The following is an 18,593-nucleotide window of genomic DNA, read 5'->3' as shown; positions in this document are numbered from 1 at the left end:
GCTGTCCACATGGGGTGTCTCCAGTCATCATGAGCCATGTCAGAAAGAATTAATCATATTTCATATGCAAGCATGTTCCCTGTGTGACTGTGCTGTTGTTTTTAAAGAGAACGTCATTGACAATGCTTGAACCTGATAGCCCTGCCTCAGTGTGTTCTGTGTAATAATGCTTGTACTTGGGAAGGAGGCAGGAATGGGGGAGAAGGAGAGAGAATGGACGTGTCAATTAGGGAAAGGTGTCTCTTTCTTTGGAGCATGGATACATTCAAAGGCCTCCTCATACTACTAAGTATTTGGCTCAACAGTTCCATTTGTGTCTCTAGACTGTGTGTGTGTGTGTGTGTGTGCACATGTGTGTGTGTGTGCCTGTGGATCTGTCTCCAGGTCTGAGGAGCACCTCCTACTTCTTGTGTTAACATGTTACTCAGAACCTTGGATAGACCCCAGCCCTCCTAAATACACATTGCATGTATGTTCTAAGAAATTTATCTTGATGATCGGTGAGAGGATGTTGATTGAAACCAGCTCATTTCCCATTTAAAACTGAGGCTAGCTCACGTTTGCTGAAGGGGGTTCTTGGCTCTTCCTTTGTAACAGGAACTCCTTAGTTAATCAAGCCTTTTCAACAGTTTCCAGCTGAATGTCAAGATCTCTCAATTTAACATTTTACAAATGTTAAAATTGTAACTGGGTAAATTCTCATTAGTGACAAGGGGCCAAAGACTATGCCAATGGAATCTTATGTTTTCTAATGTTGATTTCAATCCAGTAAAGCCCTTATTAAGCCATTTAACTGTAAAATTGGGCATTGGGTAGGCAGCACAACCTCTGAAATTAGAGGACAGGAGATTTTGATTTGATAACCAGCCTTCTGCCAGTCAGTCAGCCTCTCACTTTCAAGTGACAAGCCCTAGGTGAGTCACTTTCTATTTCTGTTTTTCAATTTTTGCACAGTGATTTATGTGGACCTTAAGGCCCACTGTGAAACCAACTCTTTTTCAGCTCAGTGCCTGGTTTCTTGAGTATACTTGTCAATCTGGACTTCAATACACCTATGATTTGGATTAATTCTATTACCTCTGCTAGAAATTAACATGGAAAAGTCACAGTTGATTGACAAGAATGAGAATCAGTTCTAAGGAATTAAAATATAACCGAATCCTTTATTACTAAACGAATGCTCAATTCGAGTGGTCACAGATCACATGTTCTAACTTCATCAGCTATAGCACTTAGACACAACTCATTCAAAAAAAAAAATTTTTTTCTATTACACAATAAAGTTTACTTTAAATATCTACTTTATGCTTATCCTTAGAAACTGAGGGAAACAAAAACTACATTAACAAAACTGATGACAAAAAACCTTTATTATATGAGAGATCCTATAATCTGATCATCTTATCTAATAAATTATATATAAATGTTAACTAATAAAAATCATGTTCATCAGTATGTCACATGCATGTAGTGTTTTATTCTTTGAAGACTGCTTTTAAAACATTGCACTAAGTCAAACTGAAAGGTAAAGTTCAAAATCATTTTTAAGGGATAAAACATATTTAATGACTGTCCACTCTACAAAGTGTTGATCTTAGAGCTTATGATACACCCAGTCGGCAGTAGCACCCAGGTTTTCCAAACAGCCTGTCATCATTTTTCTCTTGTCTGCATAGACTTCTTCTCATTAGCTGCCTTCTGCTTTTGTTGCATGATCTCAGAGTCCCTCTGCTTTCTTTGAGAGGTAGTCAAGCTATCCTCTTTTCTTTTTCCCTTGCTAATTTCCTGGGTTTTCTTCATATTTTTCTGGTGGGCAAGTTCTCATTGATTTCCACATGCCGTGCCGACCACTGATGGAGCCTGGAAGACAGTGACTCGGAAAAGCAACGGCTTCCCGGCAGGCTGGGCTACCGTCACCACCATCGACTGGGAAAGCTGAGCCCACATGGGCCCTATGCCCAGTGGCACCTCCGCTCTGCTCAGCCAGCAGCCCCGCCCATGGAGGCCAGACAGCAGCCGCCCACCTGGCCGGCTGAATTATTATTGTTAACTGTTTGGGGTGTTTTTTTTTTTTAAGTTCTCTTTGAGGCCTGGTGCAGTGGCTCATGCCTGTAATTCCAGCATTTTAGGAGGCCAAGGTGTGTGGATCACCTGAGGTCAGGAGATTGAGACCAACCTGGCCAACATGGCAAAACCCCATCTCTACTAAAAATACAAAAAATTAGTTAGGCGTGGTGGCAGGTGCCTGTAATCCCAGATTTGGGAGGCCGAGGCAGGAGAATTACTTAAACCTGGGAGTTGGAGCTTGCAGTGAGCTGAGATCTCACCATTGTACGCCAGCCTGGGCAACAGAGCAAGACTCTGTCTCAAAAAGAAAAAACAAGTTCTCTTTGAATGATACAAACTAGAATATTTAATGACTGTTAGTGAAATGATTACCCTGGCCATGCACAGTTATCTAAGACAGCAATAATGATGAAGGGCATCAGCACAATCTCTCTTCTTTTGTGTTCCTCTGAACTGTTTCACAAAAGCTTCTCCACTCCCCCAGATGGAGTCTCACTCTGTCGCCCAAGCTGGTGTGCAGTGGAATGATCTCTGCTCACTGCAACTTCTGCCTCCTGGGTTCAAGTGATTCTCCTGCCTCAGCCTCCCAAATAGCTGGGATTACAGGCACCCACCACCATGCCCAACTAATTTTTGTAGTTTTAGTAGAGACTGGGTTTCACTGTGTTGGCCAGGCTGGTCTTGAACACCTGACCTCGTGATCTGCCTGCCTTGGCCTCCCAAAGTGCTGGGATTACAAGCATGAGCCACTGTGCATAGCCTTTTTTTGTCTTTTTTCTATTTTTTCAGGTGGAGTTTCACTCTTGTTGCAGAGGCTGGAGTGTAATGGCAAGATCATGATTCACTGCAACCTCCTTCTCCTGGGTTCAAGCTATACTCCTGCCTCAGCCTCACAAGTAGCTAGTAGCTGGGATTGCAGGCCTGTGCCACCATACCCAGCTAATTTTGTATTTTTAGTAGAGATGGGGTTTCTCGATGTTGGTCAGGCTGGTCTCAAACTCCCAACCTCAGGCAATAGGCCTGCCTCAGCCTCCCAAAGTGCTGGCATTATAGGCATGAGCCACCTGCCCAGCCTCTTCCAAAGTTCTGGACGGCCCTGTTCAGAGCTCCTAATTTCCTTTTTTTAATTTTTTTTTATTTTTCCCTTGGTGCTAAACCAGACAGAGGTCCTAATTTCTTCAAAGCTTTGTTTTTCCTTCTTTTGAATCTGTCCAAGTTCAGCCAGAGACAGGGACAAGCATCTGCTGTATTACCTCCTTTACCCCTCACTTTCCTGTGAGGATGGTATGCCTGGCACTGTTATTTTCTTCTTCTTCTTCTTTTTTTTATTTGAGTCTGGGTCTGGCTTTTTCACCTGGGCTGGAGTGCAGTGGTGGGATCTCAACTCACTGTAACCTCCACCTCCTGGGCTCAAGTGATCCTCCCACATTAGCCTCTGGAATAACTGGGACTGTAGGTGTGTGCCACCATGCCTGGTAATTTTGTAATTTTTGTAGAGATGGCATTTCCCTATGTTGCCCAGGCTGGTCTCAGTCTCCTGGGTTCAAGTGATCTGCCTGCCTTGGCCTCCCAAAGTACTGGGATTATAGGCATGAGCCACTCCACCCAGCCTGTCACCCTCATTTTACATAATAAACTGAGGCTCAGGAGAAGTATTTGCCTAGGGTCACAGCCTAGACAAATGGCAGAGCTGAGAATTAAACCAGGCCATGTAGATCCACTCAGAATCCTCTGCCGCACACAGTCTCCTGCTCTGCTATAAGCCATATTTGTCCTGATAGGCAAATCATTCTTCCAGTGCAACAGCAAACAGCCTCCATGGGATGATGGAGGACCTCAGGACTGGAGGCCTCATAGGCAAGTTGTCTGCACAGCCCTTTCCTGAGAACACCACCAGTCCATCCCCTTCAGAGGGAGAGAGAGTCTCCATTTATCTAGTCTATTTCATTAGATAAATTTAATGATAGCAACACACTGTAATAACATCTTCTGCAAATTTTTTTTCCTCTTAGAAAATTTAAATTTCCATTTGAACAAAAACTAAGTCACTCAGCCATGTGTGTGGCTCATGCGTGTAATCTCAGCACTTTGGGAGGTGGAGGTGGCTGGATCACCTGAGGTCAGGGGTTCGAGATCAGCCTGGGCAACATGGTGAAACCCTGTCTCCCCTAAAAATACAAAATTAGCTGGGCATGGTGGAGCATGCCTGTAGCCCCAGCTATTTGGGAGGCTGAGGCAGGAGAATCACTTGAACCCAGGAGCGGAAATTGCAGTGAGCTGAGATTGTGCCATTGCACTCCAGCATGGTCAACAAAAGCAAAACTCCATCTCAAAATAAAACAACAACAACAACTAAGTCACTCAAAGATATGCACTTTGACAGAGTGACCTACCATCCTTCCTCCAAATCTGTCATCCACAGGCTTCCTGAAGACCATAGTCCAGAATCAATGCAGGGCAATAATCCTGGCTAAATGCATAGTGTCTGACCACAGGACCCAGGGTGGGCAGTTCTGCTATGGTGGGTCATCACTGTTTATTCTCCAGCAGGAACCTATGACAATCTATGAAATGTGCCATGTAACAAATTTAGGCCTCAATAAAGGAATGCACAATCTCCTCACCATTAGCCTTTCAGACTAACTCCCAAGTTAACAAAAACAGCGGCTGAATGGAAGGAGTGCTCAAAAAATATGGACAAAGTATAGTTTCAATGATCAAATGTCACTCAAACGATGGCCTATGATTTCTCTTTTATGCTGCACATTATTTCAAACAAGATGTTTCAATTAATAAATGGCAAATTTTCAAAGAAAGCTCTAAAATGATGATAACCTCCAAAAATAAATAACTGGATTAAAAAAAATCTCAATTATTTTAAAAGTTACACCAGACTGAAGACAGGTATGATTTTATGCCTGATCCCCAAACTCTGCCATGAAAAAAAATTTAGAGGTTGAACACTGACCATAAATATCTCCCTCTTCATCCTTCTTCTTTACAAAATATGATTTAGGTTCCAGCAGCACAGGTGGCATAAAATATTTTAATTCAAACCCTGATATTTCTCAAAGGCAAAAGAAACATCTATCCAAAAAACAGAACCACATAAAATACTCCAAGTCACTGTTACTTTTAATCAGAGAACATAGTCTATTATGCAATAGTTGCAAAGATCTGATGTGCTACAACTATGCTATGCTGTAATCCTTTACCTGAGACATTCCAAGAATATACAAATTACTATTTTAAACGGGGGTCTCAAAGAATCTTGATGATCATACTGAATAAACATGAACAAGTATGTACAAAAATTAACCAAATAAAGAAACATTTAAACTACCCCCAAATTGTCTGTATTAAGTGTTAAAATCCAAGATATGTCCTCCATAGGCTTATATTAAAATAAATGATAGTTCCAATATTGCTCAATGAAAGAAGCAAACATAATGTGAACATTTTGCTGTCAGTGATGGACTAAGGTTTATTATCCTTAATAAAGAGTGGGGCCTGGCACAGTGGCTCCTGCCTGTAATCCCAGCACTTTGGTAGGCCAAGGCAGGTGGATTACCTGAGGTTAGGAGTTTGAGACCAGCATGGCCAGCATGCTGAAACCCTGTCTCTACTGAAAATACAAAAATTAGCCAAGTGTTGTGGCACACACCTGTAATCCCAGCAACCTGGGAGACTGAGGAATGAGAATCGCTTGAACCTAGGAGATGGATGTTGCCGTGAGCCAAGATTGTACCGCTGCACTCCAGCTTGGGTGATAGAGTGAGAATCTATTAAAAACCAAAATAAAATCAAAACAAAGAGTGGATGCAAACCAACAGGAAACATGTGAACAGCTGAACAGAAAAGTGAACACAGGTTATGTTAATCAGGTCACAAAGAAAAATAATGTTTTAAAAGAAAAATAAGCATTTGTATATCAAAAATACTAAAGATGCAATTTAAAAATTCACCTATCAAATTGAGCATGCTTTGTATATTTTTTAATTGTCATCTAATTACTTTTCTTTTTGCTCTTGTTGCCCAGATTGGAGGCCAATGGCATGATCTTGGCTCACTGCCACCTCCCCCTCCCAGGTTCAAGTGATTCTTCTGCCTCAGCCTCCTGAGTAGCTGGGATTACAGGCATGGACCACCATGCCCAGCTAATTTTCTGTATGTTTAGTAGGGATGATGTTTCACCATGTTGGCCACGCTGGTCACGAATTTCTGACCTTGGGTGATCCACCTGCCTCTGCCTCCAAAAGTGCTAAGATTGCAGATGTGAGCCACTGTGCCTGGCCATTAAATTTTTTTTTTGAGATAGGGTCTTGCTCCATCACCAAGAATATAATAGAGTGTTATAATCATGGTTCACTGCATCTTCAAAGTCCTGAGGTAAAGCAATCCTCTCACCTCAGCCTCCAGAGTAGCTGGGACTACATACAGGTGTGTGCCAGCATGCCTGGGTAATATATATTTTTTAATTTTCAGAGAGATGGGGGTCTCCCTGTGCTACCAACTGGCCTCAAACTCCTGAGCTCAAGGGATCCTACCTCTTCAGCCCCACCAAGGTGTTGGGATTATAGACATGAACCACCATACTCAACCTGTCATCAAATTCAATTTTGAAAAGAGAACATGAAAATGGACACTCTCCTACAATCTGATGAAATCTGGCACATACTTGGTTATCTGGCAGTATGTCTCAAAGACATAGTATATGTATGGGCATGTACATCTAAGTACATACATAGCACAATTATACACCTCCAGGAAATCAACCTTAGGATCATAATGATTGTGCACAGTTGAGAAAACTAAACTGTAAACCACTGGAATGTCCAGCCACAAGAAAGTGGATAACAACTTTGGGCACACCCACACAGTGGACAGGGCAGACACTCTCCTAACACCATGACATGATTGGCCAAATTAACTTTCTCCACTCTCCTATAAAACACTGGTGGTTGACAGGACTCTTGGATAATCTGTACATCTATGTGAAAAATTCAACACCATGCTGCCTAAGACTCAGCAACATTCATTCTAAACACCCATTTATGCCAGTTGTATTTGTCACTAAAAGCCTGGAGGCCAGATGTGGTGGCTTAAACCTGTAATCCCAGCACTTTGGGAGGCCAAGGCAGGTGGATCATGAGGGCAGGAAATCACAACCATCCTAGCTAACATGGTGAAACCCCATCTCTATGAAAAGTACAATAAATTAGCCAGGAATGGTGGCATGTGCCTGTAATCCCAGCTACTCTGGAGGCTTAGGCAGGAGAATCACTTGAATCCAGGAGGCAGAGGTTGCAGTGAGCCAAGATCATGTCAATGCACTCCAGCCTGGGTGACAGATTGAGACTCCACCCCAAATAATAATAATAATATTACCAGGAATAGTCTGGATGGGGTGACTCATGCCTGTAATTCCAGCACTTTGGGAGGCTGAGGTGGGTGGATCACTTGAGGTCAGGAGGTTGAGATCAGCCTGACTAACATGGAGAAACTTAGTCTCTACTAAAAAAAAAATACAAAAATTAGGTGAGTGTGGTGGCATAATCCTGTAATTCCAGTACTCAGGAGGCTCAGGCCCAAGAATCACTTGAACCCAGGAAGCAGAGTTTGCAGTGAGCAGAGATTGTGCCACTGCATTCCAACCTGGGTGACAGAGTGAGACTCTGTCTCCAATACATACATACATACATACATGCATACATACCAAGAGTGAAGAGCTTTTTAAAACAGATATACCAGAGGCTGGGTGCAGTTGCTCACTCCTGTAATCCCAGCACTTTGGGAGGCTGAAGCGGGCAGATCATGAGGTCAATAGATCAAGACCATCCTGGCCAACATAGTGAAATCACATCTCTACTGAAATATAAAAAGTAGCTAGGCATGGTGGTGTACGTCTGCAGTCCCAGCTACTAGGGAAGCTGAGGCAAGAGAATTGCTTGAACCTGGGAGGTGGAGGTTGCAGTGAGCTGAGATCGTGCCACTGCACTCCATCCTGGTGCCTGGTGACAGAGTAAGACTCTGCCTCAAAAGAAAAGGTCTGGAAATTTTTCTTCCTTTAAAAATAAAGATGAGGGTCTTGCTTTGTTGACCAGGCTGGTGTCCAACTCCTCACCTCAAGTGATCCACCTGTCAGCCTCCCGAAGTGTTGGGATTACAGGTATCAGCCACCACACCTGGCCTAGCCTGGAAACATTTGCACTTGATCTAGGAGGTTGTGTTAAGTGTCTTTAAATTTCTTTTACATTCTGAGCCGGGTGTTGTGGCTTATGACAGTAATGCCAGCACTTTAGGAAGCCGAGGGGGGCAGATCACCTAAGGTCAAGAGTTTGAGACCAGCCTGGCCAACATGATGAAATCCTCATCTCTACTAAAAACACAAAAAATTAGCAAGATGTGGTGGTGTGCATCTGTAATCCCAGCTACTCAGGAGGCTGAGGCAGGAAAATCCCTTGAATCCAGGAGGCAGAGGTTGTGAAGTGAGCCTAGATCTCTCTCCATTGCACTCCAGCCTGGGTGACAAGAGCAAAACTCCATCTCAAAAAAAAAAAAAAGATCTTTTACATTTTGTCTTTATTCATCCATTCTATAGAAATCAAAACTGGATATTACAGGGATGGTTTAGACAAGAAACTGGAATAAGTGGACCTCCTCTCCAAGAATGGGCTTTATGCCTGTAGCCAAAAGATTGCAAAGTGAGACAGGGTGATGTGGCTCACACCTATTATTCCAGCACTTTTGGAGGCTGAGGTGGGCAGATGACTTGAGTCCAGGAATTCGAGACCAGCCTGGGCAACATGGCAAAAGCTTGTCTCTATAAAATACACACACACACACACACACACACACAAAGTACCTGTAGTTCCATCTAGGATGGAGGCTGAGATGGAAGGATTATTCTAGCCCAGGAGATTGATGATGCATTCACCTGAGACTGTACTACTGCACTTCATACACTCTAGCCTGAGTGACAGAGTGAGACTCTATCTCAAAAAAAAAAAAAAGACAAAAGATTGAAAACTGAATAAATATACTGTTGTTTAAATTTAAAATAAAGTGTTTAGACATATATTTTATTATTTTCCACATTAACTCACTTCTTCAATAACTAAACATCTACTGTTCCCTAGCATATAAAATAAATGTATATAGCTTCTAAAAACATGGTGCAAGCCCAGGTACATTGGCTCACATCTGTAATTCCACACTTTAGGAGGCCACAATGGAAGAATTATGTGAGTCCAAGAGTTTGAGACCAGCCTAGGCAACATAGGGAGATCATGTCTTTACAAAACAATTTTAAGAAAATTAGCTGATCATGGAGGCATGCACCTGTGGTCCCAGCTAATTGGGAGGCTGCAGTGAGAGGATCACTTGAACCCAGGAGCTTGAGGCTGCAGTGAGCTATGATTATGTCACTACACTCCAGCCTGGGTGACAGAGTGAGATTTTGTCTCAAAAAAAAAAAAAAAAATGAGGCCGGGGGCAGTGGCTCATGCCTGTAATCCCAGCACTTTGGGAGGTCGAGGCATGTGGATCACGAGGTCAAGAGATCGAGACCATCCTGGCCAACATGGTGAAACCCCATCTCTACTAAAACTACAAAAAATTAGCTGGTCATGGTGGTGTGTGCCTGTAATCCCAGCTACTCAGGAGGCTGAGTCAGGAGAATTGCCTGAACCCAGGAGGCAGAGGTTGCGGTGAGCCGAGATCACGCCATTGCACTCCAGCCTGGGTAACAAGAGCGAAACTCCATCTCAAAAAAAAAAAAAAGAGAGAGACTGGGCACAGTGGCTCACACCTGTAATCCTAGCACTCTGGGAGGCCAAGCCAGGCAAATCACCTGAGGTCAGGAGCTCAAGACCAGCCTGGCTAACATGGTGAAACCACATCTCTACTAAAAACACAAAAATTAGCTGGGAGTAATGGTGGGTGCCTGTAGTCCAGTTACTCCAGAGGCTGAGGTGGAAGAATGGCTTGAACCTAGGAGAGAGAGGTTGCAGTAAGTCCAGATTGTGCCCAGTGCCCTGCAGCATGGGCAACAGAGCAAGACTCCATCTCAAATGTACCCCAGAACTTAAAGCATAATAATAAAAAATAAATTAAAATTAAAAATTAAAAAATTAAAAAGGATGAATAAAAAAATAAAGCACAATAGAAAAAATGAGTGATATGTTAAAATACTGATAATACAATTAAATGAAAAGGCAGGTTAGAACAAAATTTGCAGTACATTCACATCTTAGTAAAGTATGCCTTTGTTACATATGACTAAATGGAAATCCAAGAGGAGTCTACTACAAAATCCTAACAGTTCCTCCCAGACATGAACAGATAATTTTATTTTCTGCCTTCTGCTTTCCTTGGATTTTCCAAATCTTCTAAATCTAAGATTACTTTTATTTCTTCCTTTAAAAAAAAAAAAAAAAAAAAAAAAAACAGAGTCTCACTGTCACCCAGGCTGGAGCACAGTGGCGAGATCTCAGCTCACTGCAATCACTTCCTCCCAGGTTCAAGTGATTGTCCTGCCTCAACCTTCCAAGTAGCTGGGATTACAGGCATGTGCCACCACCCCCAGCTAACTTTTTAAATTTTATTAGAGATTAAGTTTCACCATGTAGGCCAGGCTGGTCTTGAACTTCTGGCCTGAAGTAATTTGCCAGCCTCAGCTCTCCAAAGTGCTAGAATTACAGGCGTGAGCCACTGCATGCGTCCTAAGATTATTTTTATAATCAGAAGAAATATTACTTAAGTTTTTGTTAGTCTTTCCAACTTTTCACGTGGAAATGCTACTAAATGGATAATCAAAAACATAATTGTGAAAGAAAAGGCCTTTGGTGCTACATGAGCACTTGGAAGTCACTCAGTGAAATAGAAACTCCTTTTCTGTGGAGAATGGACTGCAGAGACACAGAATAAACCTGGGAATGAGTGAATTTCCTCTGTAGGACGAGCCACAGGGGAGTGCACAGCACCCCTGTCACTCGAGGGTGGGGGGACACCAGGAGATGCAGCAGGGAGGAGAGGGGCAGGGCAGAGTTGGGGGAAAGCTCTTGAAAGGTCAGAACCTGGGTTGATCCTGTTCAGATTTCTGATTTCTTTCTCCTCATCCTCTATCAGAACTGCTCACACTGTCTCCTTTTCTCAGACCCTAAGGCTTAAGTGATGAGTTGGTATTGAACTAGAGACCAGGACAAGCACCTGTGTTAAAAGGTGCTGTATCCTAGAACCACAGGGGACTCACAGTGGATTCATTCCATCAAATAAATTCTTTTTGGATGGTGTAAATACAGGATTTGATGGAAAGAGTCCTAAGTTCTAATTTTGATAGGAATACATAGATACAACAGTTTAGTTGTTTTGTTTTGTTTTGTTTTGAGATGGAGTTTCACTCTTGTTACCCAGTCTGGAGTGCAATGGTGCGATCTCGGCTCACCGCAACCTCCGCCTCCTGGGTTCAAGCAATTCTCCGGCCTCAGCCTCCTGAGTAGCTGCAACTACGGGTGCACACCACCATGCCCAGCTAATTTTTGTATTTTTAGTAGAGACGGGGTTTCACCTTGTTGACCAGTATGGTCTCTATCTCTTGCCCTCGTGATCCACCCGCCTTGGCCTCCCAGAGTGCTGGGATTATAGGTGTGAGCCTCTGTGCCCAGCCAGTTTATTTAGTTTTTGAGATAGGGTCTCCCTCTGTTGCCCAGACTGGAGTGCAGTGGCATAATCAGGACTCACTGCAATGTTGACCTCCCAGGTTCAAGCGATCCTCCCACCTTAGCTTCCTGAGTAGCTGGGACTATAGGTGCTGTCACCACACCTGGCTAATTTTTTTTTTCTTTGTGGAGATAAAAGTCTCCTTATGTTGCCCAGGCTGGTCTGGAGCTCCAGGACTCAAACGATCTTGTGCTTGTGTCTCCCAAAATGTTGGAATTACAGTTGTGAGCCACCAAGCCTAGCCTTGAATTCTTAAAATTATCTGTAGCACATGTGAATAGAGTTTGTGAACTGTACATGAACTTTAACATTTTAATTGTAGCAGAGTTCGGCTTTTGTAGGATGTCAGCCAGCCAGTAAATATTCACTAAACAATGACTCTTTTCAGGTCCCCAAGCTGTATACAAACATATAGATTCCTTAGTAGTTGTCAATATCCCATTAACTATGATCATTTGAACAGAGGTGCCTGGGGGTGAGGTGTCATCAATTCCAGTATCTGAGTCAGACAATATTGACCCCCAGGCCATCTGGCACCAACCCCATTTGCACTGTAAGCTATTGTTGCCAATTCTCTCTGAACAATGCTTTAGAAACATAGTCCCTGGTAAAGAACATCAGAAAGCTACACTACAAGTAAAACTAAATATCAATTCCAAATGTAAATTGTTTGAAAATAAAAAAATACAATTTAAATAATAGCAGGAATGGCCTTGGCAGGGGGACTCATGCCTGTAGACCCAGGATTTTGGGAGGCCAAGATGGGTGAATCACTTCAGATCAGGATGTTGAGACCAGCCTGGCTAACATGGTAAAACCCAGTCTCTACTAAAAAAACTACAAAAATGACCCAAGTGCAACTGTCATCCCAGTTACTCAGGAGGCTGAAGCCCTAGAGTCACTTGACCCAGAAAACAGGGTTTGCAGTAAGCTGTGATTGTGCCACTGCACTCCAGCCTGGGCCACAGAGTGACACCCTGTCTCCAATAAATAAATAAATAATACCAAGAGTGAAGAGCTTTGAAAAACAGATATATGTGAGGGTGGGCCAGGTGGCTTATGCCTGTAATCCCAGCACTTTGGGAGGCCAAGGTGGGTGGTTAAGCTGATATCAGGAATTTGAGACCAGCCTGGCCAACATGGTGAAACCCTATCTCTACTAAAAACACAAAAATTACCTGGCAGGGGAGAGACCATGATCATGAAGGTGGTTTTCCCAGGGCAAGGCTCATCCATTGCACTCCAGATATGCTGACCCCTGTGATTTCCCCAAATGTGGGAAAATGGGCTTCAAAATTTGAGGTAGTGTGGGACTGCATTTGCGCTTTCCCCTGATAAAAATAAAAATAAATATAAAAGTTAGCCAGGTGTGGTGGTACATGTCTGTAGTTCCAACTACTTGGGAGGCTGAGTGAAGACACTTGCTTGAACCAGGAGGCAGAAGTTGCAGTGAGCTGAGATCACACCACTACACTCCAGCCTGGGTGATGGAGCAAGATTCCATATTAAAAAACAATGAAAAAAAAGGCTGGAAATGTTTCTTCCTTTAAAAATAAAGATGTGGATCTTGCTTTGTTGACCAGGCTGATGTCCAACTCCTCATCTCAAGTGATCCACCTGTCAGCCTCCCAAAGTGTTGAGATTACAGGTATGAGCCACCACACCTGGCCTAGCCTGGAAACATTTGCATCTGATCTAGGAGGTTGCATTAAGTGTCTTTAAAGTTCTTTTACATTCTGAGCTCGGCCCTGTGGCTCATGCCAGTAATTCCAGTACTTTGGAAAGCCAAGAGAGGGAGATAATCTAAAGTTAAGAGTTTGAGACCAGCCTGGTCAACATAGTGAAACCCTGTTTCTACTAATAATACAAAAATTAGGTGGTGTGCATCTGTAATCCCAGCTATTCAGTAGGCTGTGGCAGGAAAATCCCTTGAACCCAGGAGGCAGAGGTTGTGCAGCGAGCTGAGATCTCTCATCATTGCCCTCTATCCCAGGGGAAAAGAGCAAAACTCTATCTCAAAAAAAAAAAAAAAAAAATAGGTCTTTCATGTTCTGTCTTCATTCATCCATTCTATAGAAATCAAAACTGGATATTACAGGGGTGGTTTAGGCAAAAAACTGGAATAAATGGACACTCTCTTCAAGAATGGGCTTTACACCTGTAGCCAAAAGATTGCAAAGTGAGACAGGGCAATGTGGCTCACACATGTAGTCCCATCTAGTAGGAAGGCTGAGATGGGAGTATCATTCCAGCCCAGGAGGTTGATGATGCAGTCACCTTAGACTGCATCACTGCACTTCATGCACTCCAGCCTGAACAACATAGTAAGACTCTATTTCAAAAAAAAAAAAAAAAAAAGGTTGCAAAGTGAATATGCTGTTGTTTAGGGCCAGGCACAGTGGCTCACTCCTGTAATCCCCGAACTTTGGGAGTCCAAGGTGGTCAGATCATGAGGTCAAGAGTTTAAGACCACTCTGGGTGACAGCAGGAGACTCCATCTCAAAATAAATAGATATGTGTATGTGTGTATATATATATACACACACACATACATACATATATATATGTGTGTGTGTGTGTATGTATCTACTGTTGTTTAAATTTAAAATAGTGTTTAGACATATATCATATTTTATTATTTTCCACATTAACTCACTTCTTCAGTAACTAAACATCTATGATTCCCTAGCATACAAAATAAATATATTCAGCTTCTAAAAACATGGTACAAGGCCAGGCACAGTGTCTCACACCTGCAATCCCAGCACTTTGGGAGGCCACAGTGGAAGAATAACATGAGTCCAAGAGTTTGCGACCAGCCTAGGTGAAATAGAGAGATCCTGCCTCTAGAAAACAATTTTAAGTAAATTAGCTGATCATGGTGGCATGCACCTGTGGTCCCAGCTACTTTGGAGGCTGAAGTGGGAGGATCATTTGAGCCCAGGAGCTCGAGGCTACAGTGAGCTATGATTATGCCACTGTACTCCAGCCTGGGTGACAGAGTAACATACTGTCTGAAAAAAAATAAATAAATGAAAAAAATAAGAAACCACAGTAGAAAAAAATTGACTGATATGCTAAAATACTAATACATTTAGGTGAAAAGGAAGATTAAAAGAAAATGTTCAGTACATTCACATCTTAGTAAAGTATGCCTTGTTACATATGACTAAATAGAAATCCAACAGGAGTCTACTGCAAAATTCTAACAATTCCTCCCAGACATGAACTAGCAGATAATTTTATTTTCTTCCTCTGTTTTTCCAAATCTTCTAAAACTAAGATTGCTTTTATTTCTTCTTCTTCTTCTTTTTTCTCTGAAACAGATACTCACTGTCAACAAGGCTGGAGTGCAGTGGGGGCCATCTCGGCTCACTGCAACCTCTGCCACCCAGGTTCCTGCCTCAATCTCCCAAGTAGCTGGAATTACAGGTGTGTGTCACCAGGCCTGGCAAATTTTTGTATTTTTAGTAGAAATGAGGTTTCACCATGTTGGCCAGGCTTGTCTTGAACTCCTGGATTCAAATGATCTGCCTGCCTAGGCCTCCCAAAATATTGGGATTACAGGCATGAGCCACTGCATCTGGCCTAAGTCATTTATTTATTTATTTATTTATGAGACAGAGTCTTGCTCTGTCACCAGGCTGGAGTCCAGTGGTGTGATCTCCACTCATTGCAATCCCCCAGATTCAAGTGATTTCCCTGCCTTAGCCTCCTGAGTAGCTGGGACTATGGGAGAGTGCCACCATGCCCAGCTAATTTTTATTTTGTATTTTAGTAGATACCGAGTTTCACCATATTGGCCAGGGTGGTCTCAATCTCCTGACCTCATGATCTGTGAGCCTCTGCCTCCCAAAGTGCTGGGATTACATGTGTGAGCCAGAGCACCCAGCCAGATTATTTTCATAATTAGAGGAATCTTTTCAATACTTCCTGTGGAAATGCTACTAAATGGATAATCAAAAAATGATTGTGGGCCAGGCGTGGTGGCTCACGCCTGTAATCCCAGCACTTTGGGAGGCCAAGGCAGGTGGATCATGAGGTCAAGAAATTGAGACCATCCTGGTCAACATGGTGAAACCCTGTCTCGACTAAAAATACAAAAAATTAGCTGGGCATGGTGGTGTGTGCCTGTAATCCCAGCTACTCAGGAGGTTGAGGCAGGAGAATTGCCTGAACCCAGGAGGCGGAGGTTGTGGTGAGCTGAGATCATGCCATTGCACTCCAACCTGGGTAACAAGAGCAAAACTCCATCTCAAAAAAAAAAAAAATGATTGTGACAGAAAAGGACTTTGGTGCTACATGATAACATGGAGGTCAATCACTGAGACAGAAACTCAGTTTCTGTGGAGAATGGATTGTAGTGACACAGAATAAACCTGGGAATGACTGAATTTCCTCTGCACAGCATCCCTGTCACTTGGGGGTGGGGAGACACCAGGAGATGCAGCAGGGAGGAGGGGGGCAGGGGAGACCTGGGGGAAAGTTCTGGAAAAGTCAGAGCCTGGATTAATCCTGTTCAGATTTCTGATTTATTTCTGCTCATCCTCTATCATAGCTGCTCACACTGTCTACTTTTCTCAGACCCTAGGGCTTAAATGATGAGTTGGTATTGAAGCAGAGACCACGTTGCTCAGTACAAGCACCTGTATTAAAAGGTGCTGTATCCTAGAACCACAGGGGACTCACAGTGGTTTCATTCCATCAGATAAATTCTTTTTGGGTGGTGTAAATACAGGATTTGATGAAAAGAGTCCTGAGTTCAAATACTAGAATTTGGTAGCAACACAGAGATACAATGGTTTATTTAGTTTTTGAGATAGGGTCTCCCTCTGTTGCCCAGACTGGAGTACAGTGGCACAATCACGGCTCACTGTAACCTGCATTTTCCAGGTTCAAGTGATCCTCCCACCTTGGCTTCCTGAGTAGCTGTGACTGCAGAGACTATCACCACACCTGGCTATTTTTTTTAATGTATAGATGGCATCTCCCTATATTGCCAAGGCTCGTCTCAAACTCCTAGACTCAAATGATCTTCCTGCTTGTGTCTCTCCAAATACTAGAATTGCAGGTGTGAGCCAACTTGTCCAGCTCTGAATTCTAAAATTATCTGTAGCACATGTGAATAGAGTTTGTGAACTCTCCATGAACTTTAAAGTCATCATCAGCATCCAACTAAGAACATTGTAACAAAGTTAGGCTTTTGTAGGAATCACAGCCAGACAGCAAACATTCAATAAACAATGACTCTTTTCAGGGCCCTATGCTGTATGAAAAGATCCAGATTCCATATAACTACAGTCATTTGAATAGAAGGTGCCTGGGGGTGAGAGGTCATCAACTCCAATATCCAATTCAGACAATGCCTATTCCCAGCCCATCTGGCACCAACCCCATAGGCACTCTAAGCCATGGTTGCCAATTATCTCTCAGCAACACTTGAGAAATCTACTCCCTGATAAAGAACAGCATAAAGCTATACTGCAATCCAAGCTACATATCAATTGCAAATGTAAATTTTCTAATTGTCTGACAAGAAAAAAATACAATGTAAATAATGGCAGGAAAGGGTAGGGGGGTGGCTTATGCCTGTAACCCCGGTACTTTGGTGGGCAGATCACTTGAGGTCAGGAGGTCCAGACTAACCTGGTTAACATGGTGAAACCCATTCTCTACTAATATATATATACATATATATATACACACACAAAAATTAGCTGAGCATGGTATATGGACCAGTAATCCCAGTTACTCCAGAGGCTGAGGCAGGATCATTACTGGAACTCAGGAAGGTGAGGTTTCAGTGAGCCGAGATTGTGCCACTGCACTCCAGCCTGGGTGACAGAGTGAGGCCCTGTCTCCAAGAAATAAGTCAATAAATAAATAAAAGCAAGAGTTAAGAGCTTTATTTATTTAATTATTTTTTGCCCACCTGCAACTGTCTTGATCAAGTTATAGAGTTAAGAGCTTTTAAAAACATATATGCAAGGATGGGCATGGTGGTTTATGCCTGTAATCCTAGCACTTTGGAAGTCTGAGGTGGACAGATCACCTGAGATCAGGAGTTTGAGGCCAGCCTGGGTATCATGGTCAAGCTCCGTCTCTACTAAAAATACAAAAATTAGCAGGCATGGTGCCAGGCATCTGTAATCTCAGCTACTCAGGAGGCTGAGGCAGGAAAATTGCTTGAGCCCAGGATCTGGAGGTTACAGTGAGCCAAGATTGTGACATTGCCCTCCAGCCTGGGCAACAAGAGCAAGACTCCATGTCAAAAACAAAATAAAAATCTAGGCTGGGTGCAATGGTTCACACCTGTAATCCCAACACTTTGGGAGGCCTAAGTGTGCAGATGGCAAGGTCAAGAGTTTGAGACCAGCCTGACCAGCACTTTAAGCCCCTTTTCTACTAAAAATATATAAAAATTAGCCTGGTGTGGTGGCATGCATCTGGAATCACAGATACTCAGGAGGCTGAGGCAGGAGAATCACTTGACCGAGGGAGGCTGAAGTTGCAGTGAGCCAAGATCGTGCCACTGCCCTCTAGCCCAGGTGACAGAGTGAGACTTCATCTCAAAAATGAAACAAACCAGATATATGTGGAAAAAGTCACCAAAAGAGTGTTGAATTTTAAATGAAATGTTTCAATATTGATTGTTTTTTCTTATTTCCCACATTATCTCAATTTGCCAGTAACTATCAGACTGCGTGAGGTCTCATCCTGTAATATCAGCACCTTGGGAGGCCTGGGGGAGGAGTGCTTAAACTCAGGAGTTTGAGACCAGTCTGGGCAACATGGTGAGACTTCAT

At 43.0% G+C, this 18,593-nt stretch overlaps 1 non-coding gene and 1 pseudogene across 1 annotated transcript; one reads left to right on the top strand and one right to left on the bottom strand.

Moving 5' to 3' along the window:
- Positions 1 to 1,635: 1,635 nt before the first annotated feature.
- Positions 1,636 to 1,947, bottom strand: LOC105712039 (small EDRK-rich factor 1-like; annotated as a pseudogene).
- Positions 1,948 to 12,957: 11,010 nt separating this feature from the next.
- On the top strand, positions 12,958 to 13,121 carry LOC135276543 (U1 spliceosomal RNA). Its single transcript, XR_010344108.1, has one exon. It is a non-coding gene; the product is annotated as a U1 spliceosomal RNA (small nuclear RNA).
- The last annotated feature ends 5,472 nt before the right edge of the window (positions 13,122 to 18,593 follow it).

The sequence above is a fragment of the Aotus nancymaae genome, unplaced genomic scaffold (assembly GCF_030222135.1).
Source record: "Aotus nancymaae isolate 86718 unplaced genomic scaffold, 86718_ANA_hifiasm-v0.15.2.pri h1tg000025l, whole genome shotgun sequence".
NCBI classification, from domain to species: Eukaryota; Metazoa; Chordata; class Mammalia; order Primates; family Aotidae; genus Aotus; species Aotus nancymaae.
Note: the sequence above shows the minus strand (reverse complement) of the source record. Positions and strands in the feature narration are given on the sequence as shown.